This window comes from Sturnira hondurensis, unplaced genomic scaffold, assembly GCF_014824575.4.
Source record: "Sturnira hondurensis isolate 20B ecotype Veracruz unplaced genomic scaffold, ASM1482457v3 Scaffold0014384, whole genome shotgun sequence".
NCBI lineage: Eukaryota > Metazoa > Chordata > Mammalia > Chiroptera > Phyllostomidae > Sturnira > Sturnira hondurensis.
Window position 1 is genome coordinate 25,878,134 of NW_028087015.1, and position 12,056 is coordinate 25,890,189.

At 41.1% G+C, this 12,056-nt stretch overlaps 1 protein-coding gene and 1 pseudogene across 1 annotated transcript in view; one reads left to right on the forward strand and one right to left on the reverse strand.

The window, feature by feature from the left end:
• Positions 1–12,056, reverse strand: part of TAFA2 (TAFA chemokine like family member 2) — a 443,544-nt gene that overhangs the window by 177,789 nt on the left and 253,699 nt on the right. The gene's annotated exons all lie outside the window — the stretch shown is intronic.
• LOC118998853 (heterogeneous nuclear ribonucleoprotein A1-like) overlaps positions 1–12,056 on the forward strand; it is a 45,334-nt pseudogene that overhangs the window by 23,865 nt on the left and 9,413 nt on the right.

Sequence of the window (12,056 nt, forward strand, 5' to 3'; positions counted from 1 at the left end):
ATGTGTGCTGTGTTGCATGTAGTATGTGTGTGGTACACACATGTGTGGTGTGTGTCCTCTGCAAGCATGTGTGGTATGTATGGTGTGTGTTGGGGGGGTTCTGGTAGTTCTGTTCTTCCATCCACACCCCTTTCTCTTTCAGTCCCTCGGGACACAAGACATGAACAAATAAAATGCTTCATAAAAATTAAGGGTACAAATCACAACTTGAAATATTTTGCTATGTTATTCATTGATATTATACTTTGAATGTTAGTACATAACTTCCATAAGTAACTTGAGATGCTAGAAGGGGTCCCTCACTCCCGACGTGCACAGAGTCCAGTCAGCTGAGGACAATTGATGCTGAAGGAGCCCCCGCGGCTGAAAGGCTGGAACGGCCTGTCTCTCAACGTGGTGGGCATTTCCCCAGAGTCAGCCTCTAGGGAAAACACAATCAACACACCCGCTTTGGGCAGGGCTCGGAGGTAGAGTGGCATAAGGAATAGTCTCTTTCCTCAAGGAGCTTCCAATTTCACTGGAAAATAAAACATGACCATGAGAAGCCTTAAATAACACATTTTATGAGCTGGTCAGGACAACTAGAGAGGAGCTGGTTCAGGGTTGTGCATAATTCTTGCCAAATTCATTCTATAGTCTGGAATATAAAAGAGGAGACAAAGTAGAGACAAAATCAAACAAGAAAGAATGGGTTTAAGGGAAAGCTGTTGAAGAGGCAGGAATTATGCTGGGTCTTAAAACCAGGAAAAGGTCAAGACTCCACACAGCACAGCAGAAAATAGCTGGCCCCATCCTGATTAGGGCCCTCTCTGTCATTACTGTGGATAAACTTGCCCTGTGCAACTCTGAGCCATCTGTGTTTCTCCAAAGCGCATAACTAGCAGGCCTAATGCTGCCAATGATTAGGGCAGCTCTATTTTAGGAGGCATTTGTTCAAAGATCAGATGTTTGACTGCTTCTTTGTCTTTAGGACCCGCAAAAATAGGACAAGTAATTTGTCTACAAGCTCCCTGCCTGGCTGAGGAGTTACATCATGTACACATGTTCACCAAAGTGGCATTTATTGGTATCTTGTCATCTGAATTTTCAGAAGAAAATAGCCATATTTACTTTATGTGGTACTTTCTGAAGCCATTCATTTAAGATTGGATTGGAAAGCTTCTTTGAGTTTAAACTTTTACGTTAAAAAAAAAACCAGCAGACCGTAGCAATTTAGCATAATTAGCACTGTCATAGTCACTCAGCATCAGGAAGTTCCCTTCCCAGATTCTCTACTCTGCATTCCCACCTTCCCCCAGGCCCAGGGCAGCGTTCCCAGCAAAGGGGCAGGAGGACTGGCCCAATCCTCCAAACACTCAGTCAGTGTTTCTCTTACATTTGTTATTATTCCTCATCAAGCAAGTTCCATGCACCACCAAGCTAAATTGTGTTTAACTCTTTGCGTGTCTGAATTAAACCATGCCATTTTACATTCACGCAGCACTTAAATCAGTTTGCCTTAGCTACCAAATTAAATCCCATTAGGATTTCAATGTCAGGTTCAGGTAAAGGGACTGAACAGTGCCCGTCTTGAGAAAGCCCACACTTCTTCTCATGCAGTCAGTGGGCAGGGTTATCGCTCCCAGTTTATTTTCTGGAGAAGAGCAAGAAAAAACCCGGGGCCAGTGCCAGGGAAGTGGAAAGCCTGCATCAGGCCTAGACGGTGAGTCACAAATAGAATTGGGGGTGAAAAGCAGGATTGATTACCAAGAGTCTAAGTGGCAAATGTCAAGAACTTGAAAGGTGAAACATCGGAATAACTGCCAGGAAGTAATGAAGGAAGGGAGAGATCAAAATGCAAACAACATAGGACACTGACTGGGATGTAGAAAACCTCAAAAAAGAGGAACCAGACTGAAGAGATTACTCAGAACTCTCCTGCAGCCCTGGTTGGTTAGAGCATCATCCCGATAAACCAAAATTGCACATTCAAACCCTTGTCAGAACACATACAAGAAACAACCAATGAATGCATAAATGAGCAGAACAGCACATTCCCCTCCCTCCCTCCCTCCCTCCCTCCCTCTCTCTCTCTCTCTCTCTCTCTCTCTCTCAGCAAAAGGAAAAGGAAAAAAGAAAATTTTACCCAGACTCCCCAGTGGGATATAATGGTACTGATAGTTACTTGTCAAGAACCGGCCAAGCACTTCACATACATTCTTATTAAAACCCCCAAACAACTGTCTAGGCATTTATGAATTCAGGCATCTATTTTATGCACGAGAAATCCAAGGTTCAGAAAAGTAAAGTAACTGCCTTAAAGTCCCCTGTAGTAAGAGCCAGAGTTGGGATTCAAAGTGCTCATTTCTCTACATATATGCTGTTATACTGATGTTTATACACAGCAAAATGCTTATACATTTTGCTCTCCATTTCTGCTTGAAAAATAATTAAGGAAGGATAAAATGTATAAACATTTTGCTTTCTCTTTCTAGAGAGATGCTGTCCAATATGTGCCTCTTGCCACATGTGGTCACAAAATTAAACACTTATACACTCTTTATCTCTTATATAAATAAGAGAGGTGGTTCTGCTGTAGCACAATAGATAGGGGGTGGATATGGTAAATAGGTGATACCTGTCTAAAGGTATACAATTTGAAAATCTTAAAAACATTCTGCAATAATTGCTGAGGAGGTAACCATGAAAAACCCTTTCTCCCAGTTTTGAGGCTGTAGGCTTTACTACACTGAGTGAAGCAAAGTTAAGAAGGAACCAAGTAAGAAAACACTTGAAAAGAAAGTGTAAAGAAAGGAAACTGAACATAAAATGGTCCTGATTACTAAATAAAGTGCCCATCTACATAGGATCCAAGAAGTCTGCATCATCAATTGATATTTATAATATAAAGCCTCTAACATCTCTCAAAAGACTTTATTAGTATGCATTGATTATTATGCCCAATCATACCTGGAGGTAATGCTAATTCAACAGCTTTTGTTAACAAAGAAAAACCCTGGGAGTTATTGGGGAAGAAGTTTACTCAGAGTTGCATTATGTAAGCTGGCACTTTGAAATCCTGACTACAATTCTGGCCACAGTCTATGGACCTCATTTCTTTCTGTTTCATGGGACAAAAGTCAGGAGGATGTGCATTGCTGGGGGCAACTGTAGAGGGATCATGATTCTGACTTCCAAGTATTTGTAACATTTCGTATTAATATTTGTTGTGCTTTTTGCTTTATCAGTAATTCAATTCTGAAGCCAATGGATGAGGCGAGCAATTATAGGAGCCCACATCCTTCCTGCAAGAAAGTCATGATCTGGTCAAAGAAGAACATGCACCTCTAAGGTAGCTATGAAACAAGACCTTAAGGCAGTCAGGTGATGGAAGAAATTAGATGCCACATCCTTACAACCCTTCATAAGAACTGAACATCTGAGCCACAAGAGCTGTGGTTTCATCGTATTCAGAATGGAAGTAACTAAAGAAATATCTACTTTAATTAAGAACCTTTGAAAGTGATTGTGGTATGTAATCACACAAGCACAGGCTTAGAAGACCCGCCTACATCGCCACTCCCGTTAACCTCTGGCAGAGGCAGGACCCTTAACCTTAGTGGAGTTAGACTAGGCAGTCACTCAAATCCCTAAAAACTCTAACATTCTGCCCTGGCTGGTGTAGCTCAGTGGATTGAGCCCGGGCCTGCGAACCACACGATCATGGTTCGATTCCCAGTCAGGGCACATGCCTGGGTTACAGGCCAGTTCCCAGCAGGGGACTCAGGAGAGGCAACCATACATTGATATTTCTCTCCTTCTCTCCTTCCCTTCCTCTCTAAAGATAAATAAATAAAATCTTAAAAAAAAAAAAAAAACTCTAACATTCTAAGATTCTGTGATGTGGAGACTTGTTCCCTATCTTTACTCTAAGTGATGACAATAAGGGTAGAATTCCAGGCAGTATAAGGAGAAAACAATGTTAAAAGTTCAGCTGGAAGACACTGAAGACAAACTTCATTGACTTTACAATTTTTCCATGGTCCATTCCTTTCTTAGGATCAAATAAAAATTTCTGTAAAGAGCCTAAAGCTAGCCTCACTCTGGAAGTGAGAAGGAGCCCCAAAATAAGGTATTACATTGACCACAGGGCCCCCTCCCACCCAGGCTTGCTCAGAGGGCCAAAAGTGCGGGAGACTGAGCAATCTCCTTGAAGGTCCATAAGGTTGAAAATGCTTGATTTAGACATCCTTGTTATTTAAAATTATGAGTCACTCTAAGTCCCATGAAAATGATTAGTGCTATTTCAGTTAAAGCCTCTCTATTGGTTCGTCAATAAGGAAAGATTACGTAACAGAAAACATTAGACAAATCTCTTCAGAAAGATTTCTAAAACATATCTCATTGCTAGGTCCTGACATTATATTATATTCTCACATACCATTCACTGAACTATTCGATAAGCATTTCAGTATGTGTTGTGTGAGAGGCAAAAGATCTGGAGTAAACAAGGAATTAGACAGACAGGTTTTTATTCTCCAAGAAGCTGTTTTCTGGTTGTAAAGATAGACGGTAAAAAAAACCCACAAAACTTTCTTTTATACATGTAGCATAGGAAAGTGCCGTGTCACAGGATGAACATGACTTATAACTTGCTTCCCATTGTATTGCCTAGATTGATGTGGTTAAGGTTTGGAAGGGGCCGCAAACACTCGGAGCCCAGACCTCCAATCCAGTCTTCTCCACAAGAGCCCCACCAAGCGGCTGCCCCACACCTTCTCCAAATAACCCGTGAAAAGGAACTCACTCCCGCCAGTCAGAACAAATTTTCCCAGTAGACCCTGGTCCTACATCGTGTGAATTCAGATTCCTCATACATACACTTTTAAACACCAGAGGATATCTCTCGTCTTTCCCCCGACCACTCGGTCTGCCATCCCAGGGCCTTTGATCCTTCCTCATATGAAATGACATAAAACTCTTTTTGTCATTGAGGTCACTCTCTTCCGAACAGGGTCCAGTTTGTCTCCATCCCCATTGAAACCTGAGACCCAGAACTAACCACAACAAAGGGAGAATGTGTACCATAATCATTTTTGAAATGGGCCTGTAGTCTGATATATTTGTATTCGAATCCCAGCTCTAAAACTGCCTGCTGTTTGACCTTCAGCAAGTTAATTAACCTCTCTGAGTCTGTTTCCTCAACTAATCTTCCCTGTACTAGAGATCAGCATGTCCCATTATATTCCTTAAAGCTTGATTGTAAGGATTAAATGTAATATAGAACATATAATACTCCGTATGATATTGGATACATAGTAAGGGTTTAATAAATGGGCAGTGGTTTTTATAGTTTATTGCTTTTACTCTCCAGCTGAAATCCGACTGACCCAAATTAGAGCATGACTGTCAAGTCATCTCCAAAGTCATGTAAAATTTACTTGAAGACTCCCATTTTTCACATTTTAGTTGCAATTCTATGCTTTTAGTTTTTTTTTTAATTCTCTGATTTCTTGCCTTGGTGACTCACCCACCTCTGGCTTTCACTCTCATCCCACTTTTATTTCGAAAAAATTTCTGAGTCAAACACACCTGAGCCATGTGTCACAATAAATCTTCAGTGTGGGTTCAAGATGAGTCACTTATTCCCAATTGACAGAATCACAGTGAAAATTCCAAATTAATATCAGATGCTCTCCATTTCTGCTTGAAAAATAATTAAGGAAGGATATATTTCAGGTTTTATGCTTCCTTATCCAAATTATGTACAGATGCTGCATGGAAATGTATTCTTAATAGGTGCATTAACTATGATAAGTTCACTCACATCATTGTCATTCATGTCCAATTAACCTAAATGCCCAGCTGGGAGCAGTGAACACTTGCGTGAGGCAAAAAGAGTGAGTCACATGGATCTCCCCGCCCCAAGTTCTGCCATTGGAATATACAGGACAAGAGAGGGAAAGGAAGATGAGATGCAAGATCACAAGGGTTAACTGTCAGCAGAACCTGCAGGACTACCTTAACACCACAGATCTGAAGTCACTGGACGTGGAGACTTTGTTTTGACTAGGAAAGCACTTATGACATAATAAAATAATAAGAAAAAGCATAAAACTGTCCCCTACAAATCAAAATCTAGACAGCATTCTAAAAGGATTGCTTTTTTTTCATAATTTTTACCTATCAGAAATTAACTATTTAGTTTACTTTCATAAGGACAAAGTCAAATCCAGTTTTGTGTACAGTATCCCTGACAATTAAGCATCTAGACCAGACTCTGTTTGATTATGTCCACCGGTGAGGAACTCACTACCTCCCAAAGGAGAGTATTCCATTGATGAAGATCTCTTCTGGTTAAACATTTCTTCCTTTTATTCAATCGATCACTATACCTTCCAGAACCCCTCCACTCAGACCGTTGGCCTGTTCTCTCTAGAACGACCTATCAGAAAGCTCAGCAGGTTGGAGACTGAGGGGAGGAGCTGGCGGATTTGGGGGGACAGTGCATTTTACCCTGCTGTCAAACTAAGCAAGGCCACTTATTTCCATAGGGGAAAAAAGTCCTTCCTTTCCAAAGAAAGGATAAATATGTTTGTCACCTGGGTACAAGTCTATCAAAGGCACATGTTAGGCATATACAGAAAGGCCCAAGAAACCATGTGGAAAAAAATCCTTGAATACTTGAACAACAGGCAAGCAGAGTCTAGCCCCATGAAACAGAATCGATAACCACATTTGGAAACAAGGGCAACTCTTTGTTCAGGAGCTCTGGGAATCTTACGAACATATGTGATTCCAGACAGGCATACTGGGTAGTTCGGGGATTCTCAAATTCTACTGGGTGTAAGAACCATGCCCATTTAAAATGCAGACTATTCGGCTCCATTCTTGGCGATTCTAATTCAGTACCTCTGGTGTTCGGCCCAGAAGTCTTCAGATTCAGCAAGGGGAGGCTCCTGGGAAAATACTGGGGCCATGGTTAAAAGCTCTGATTGAGAGACTCCAGTTAGTACCTGGGTTTGCCAGTACCACCCGTATTCCCTCTTCAGTAAAATGGAGATGAGGATCATAGCTGCACTGTCTTTAGGTTGTTACAAGCATCAAATAACAAAACAGGTGTAAAGCCTAAAGCACACTACCTATAATGGCCTAATAAGTAATTTGTAGCAATTACTATTTTACTTTTTATTATTACAATGCATTGATTTCCATTTTCCCTCAGGGAATTTATGCTTTCAAGACCACACTTCCCTCTTGGCTTCCTTTTTCTGATACTCTGTTTAAAATTCAGATGATACCTCTGGAAATAGGGCATAGAGGAATTAACAGAAGACCTGTTAACTTACTATTCATTCTTTCTTATTCAACTCTTTCTTCATTCAACTTCTCCTTTCCCAGAACCACCTCTGTATTCTCACTGCCATTTCTCTTGTACAAGCCTTCTGCCAATGCTGCATGTTTTGCCTAGAAAGTCCTTCTGCCTTTCTAAATTGTTCAATAATTTCCATCTGTGAAGCACTCAGATTAACCAGCACCTCCCCGATGCAATCTTTCTGATGACTGTATTTTGTTTTTGAATTGTATAATGGTCAATTTCTTCACTTCTCTTATTTGATCAAGCCTAAATCTGCAGTAAGAGGAGGAAATGAGGAAATGGGGCAATAAATGGCAGTCAATCATTCAACCCCAAACTGTAAATTCTGTTTCGATTGCTTAATTCAGGCAACTGCATTTTTGGCCCAGCTTATCAGTATAATAGCCTCAATCTTCCACTTTACTTTCTTGATGTTGACACATGACAAAATTTCTCAGTCTCATTAATTAATTACAAATGTGAAATATTATGCGTAAAATTTTAAAATAAAGTAATAATCACAAAGTCAATTTGAAGTGGTACTTGAAGCATCATCAAGCACTGAAATTAAAATATCTATAGTGTTACTACAATGTAGAACTGATATAATAAGTCAGCATTAATTTAGACACTAAATGAGACAGTAAATTGGGAAAAATACATTCTTTTCATTGATAACTGAATTATTAATTAGTATGCTACATAGTATAATAACATTCTAATAATTTAATAATAAACATCCTACATAGATCATTAGGTGGTAATGTTAAGATGCTATGAAAAAATAAAGGAAAAGTTGTCAGAGAAGTCCTCATTGACAGGATACAGACTACAACGAGACAAGGGCGCAGCCATGTCCATATTTAGGACAAAATTCCCTCTCGAAATGCCAGTGCGAAAGCCGAGAGGCAGAAACCAGAGTGGCAGCAGAAGAACAGGAGAAAAGGAAAGAGGAGCCAACCTGGAAAGAAAACGCTGGGCCAAGTCATAAGGGGAGTTACGGGCCATTTACCAGGAATTGGCTCTTACTGAGTGACAAAGAGCTACAGGAGTATTTGAGCAGAGAGGGTTGATGAGAACTGACTTAGGTGGTAAGTTAATCACTCAGGATGCTTGATTAAGCTATACAGGGGAGAGGAGACAGCAGGGGACCACTATAATCCAGGCCAAAATACTGGTGACTTAGGCCAGAGTGACAACAGTGGAGGTGGTGAGAAGTGGCCACAAACAGGATACAATTTGGAAATACAATAAGAATCACTGATGAATTGAATGTGAGTATGAGAAAAAAATGTGTGTCCATCAGCAGAGGAGTGGATTAAAAAAGCCCTGGTACATTTACACAATGAAATACTACTTGGCCATAAAAAAGAAGGAAATTTTATCTTAGAGATCATTATGCTAAGTGAAGTAAGTCAGTCAGACAAAGACAAATACCATATGATTTCACTTACATATGAAATCTAATGAACAAGTGAAACAAACAAAATAAAAAGTGATTCATAGATACAGAAAACAGACTGACAGGTGATAGAGGGGAGAGGGTGTACAGGGCTGGGTGAAAAGATGAAGGGAATAAGCAAAAAAAAATCATCTCACAGCCACAGACAAAAGTATGGTGATTACCAGAGAAAAGGGTAATGGGACGAGATGGAAGAGGATAAAGGGGGATAAATGGTGACAGAAAGAGACTTGACTCTGGGTGATGAACACACAATACGATATACAGATGACGTATTACAGAATTGTGGACCTGAAACCTGTATGAGTGTATTAACCAATATCACCCCCAATGAACTCAATACAATTTTGAAACAAAAAGAAAAGAAAAAGGGTGTCTCAAGGATGAGTCCAAGGTTTGGGGGCCGAGCAATGGCAGGACCGAATTACCACTATCTAAGATGGAAAAACCTATACATCTATCAGGTCTCTGTGAAATTGTGGAATGAAGCAATTCAAATATATAAGTGAAGAGTTAAGGATAAGATCTGGATACAAATAGCAGTTTTGAAACCATTAGCATGTTGATGTTATTTAAAGACATAGGACTAGATGGTATGACTACGGTTGAGTATATAGAAATATGAAAGGAATTAAAGACCAAACTCAAGACTCTGCCAACACTGAGAGGTCAGGGGCAATAAAGTTTATCAAGGAAAAGTATGTGATCAGCTCTGCCAAATGCTGCTCATAGATCAAGACAGGGATGAAGAACTGAGTATTAGACTTGGCCCAGTGGAAGTCTTCTTATTCTAATGAGAGCAGGCTTAGCAAAGCGGTGACACAGATGAAATGTACTGTAAGAGAGAAGGGGAAAAGGGGGTATAAAATAACAGAAGTGATCATGGAACTGAAGGGAAAAATGCAGTGAAAAGAACTTTTCAGAAAACATCGGGGAAGATGATGTTTGTACACTGGTGAAAATGACCTGCCGGAGAAGTGAAGAACTGATGATGGAAAGAGGAGGGAGAACCACCAGAGTCACGTCCTCCAGGTGAGAGAAAAGGGATCCAATGAACAAAGTGGAGGGATTGGCTTTTGATAGGAACAGGGATACTTCTATGGAAATGGTTCAAAAGGCTGGCCAGACAGAAATTTCTCTAGGGAAGCCTCTTAAAATACAATACTCAGGTCCCAACCAATAGGTTCTGATTTAACTGTTCCGGTGCAGGAGCTGAGGCATCAGTAGAATATAAAATTCCCAGGTGATTCCACTGTGTCTGCAGGGGAGAGAACCACCGCTGCTTGGAAGAGGACAGGATGCTGCTGGCGGGTCAATGTGCCACAGGCAGGTCTCTGTCGATCCTTCAGTTTTCTCAGTGTACCAGGAGAAAGGCCACCAGGGAAGGGTGATGATGAGGAAGAAGTGCTGGGCTTTGAGGAGAGAGGAGAAATGAATGGGCACTCCAAGAGTAGAGGAATAAAGCCAGCAGAGAACGGCATGATGACACAGAGGCCTTCCAGACCCATTTGAGGTACATGGCTACAGAATTAAAGTTACACCAACCATTTTACTTTAGCCTCAATCAGCTGCACAAGTGCAGACAGAGGAGTTGGATTTAAAGAGGATTATGTTTCTCCAAGCTAAGTATAAAGTATAAGTATTCTTTTGTGAAAGAAAGGCAAGTGAGCCAGGAATGTATGCAAGGCAGTGAGAATAATGATTGCCTGTGGGATTAAAATTAGGAAAAGAAGATTGAGAGAATAAAAAAGCTGAAGGATAGTTTAAAAAAAGATAGGATTAATGGGTTGAAGGTCCTTCGGAGGTTGAAGGATTAATAAAGAATATTAGAAGGATGTTGGGATAGTGAAAGGATTTCAGTTAGAAAGGCATAAATGGCAGTCAGAGAGCAGCTGCAGCTGAAATTGGAATTGCGTATGGGTTACAGGTATCAGTGACGCAAAGGCCAGAAGATCACTATGGGATCGAGTGGCTGAGGCAGGAAGCAGGACAAGGCTACCGGAGAAGGCGAGGTCAAGGAGCGGAGTTGCCAAGGTATTGTAAGGATTCCGGGGACGGCGGGGGGGGGGGGGGGGGGGNGGGGGGGGGTGGTGCAAAAAATGGAATTTATTTATTTTAAAAATGTGTATTTTATTCTTACATGTTTAAACTTCAGTCCACCTTCACAGTACTGTCCATTTGATGCAATATACCTATTATTTTTTTCATTGCTCAAAACAGCTTTTGAACTTGTGGTTTTGATGCCTTTTAGTGCTTCTGCCATTTTTTGTTTCACCTCTTCCACATTGGCAAAAACTTTTCCCTCTGAGGAGTTTTTTCACCCAGGGAAACAAACAAAAAAAGTTGCCGGGGGTGATATCAGATGAATAGAGGGTGAGGAACAGGTGTGCTCATATATCCTCCATCATAAAATGGGCAAATGCATTGAAAGAGTCTTCAAAAACATTCAGTGAAGCCAAATGCAGCTTCTCACAACAGTGCCAGCTGGTACACTGATACAGATGGGTTCCTAAGAACATTTACCTGGTAGGGGAATCCTGTACTACAAGGCACCTACCCTCCAGAAAATAATTGTGTTTGGGGGGGCAGCCCCCCTTTTATGTGCATGTATATTAAAATTGCTATGAATTGAAACAAGAATAGTAATGGATAGTGTCAGGAGCTGAAATCATCAAGAAATATGCAAGAGGATAGGGATCAGTTGATAAGAACACAGAGAGAGAGGATCACATCTACAGGTGGCAAACACAAGGCCCGCAGGCCGAATCCGGCCCTCCACCTTGTTTTATCCAGCCTGGCACCTTGTTTCTCCTCAGCAGCAGTGCCGAGTCCTTGCCCCTGGTTAAGGAGTAATTACATTTATGCATTCCTAGAATTACAACCAGCCCTTTGAAGGCACCCCCAAGGCTGATGTGGCCCCCAGTGAAAATGAGTTTGACACCCCTATTTAAGATAGACTATAACAGAGTCTATCCACGTGAGATTCAACAGTAGGGTATTTTGGGGAAACCAAAGGGGGAATAATCCTAAAGTGGCAATGAAAAGCCAGGAAATCTTCCCCACTTCCAGCTTTTATGTCAGGAGGGCTCCTGGATGAGAAAAGACACCACTTAAGATATCCGCAGAGGAAGCAAGCTCCTCTGAAGAGCTAGGATAACATTAGTACAAGATGGTGAAGGAACTGTTCAGAGGATATGGGGTTCAGGGCGCTTTCGATGGACCTTGAAGGACCCAGTAGAAAAGCTTTGGAAAATAGGG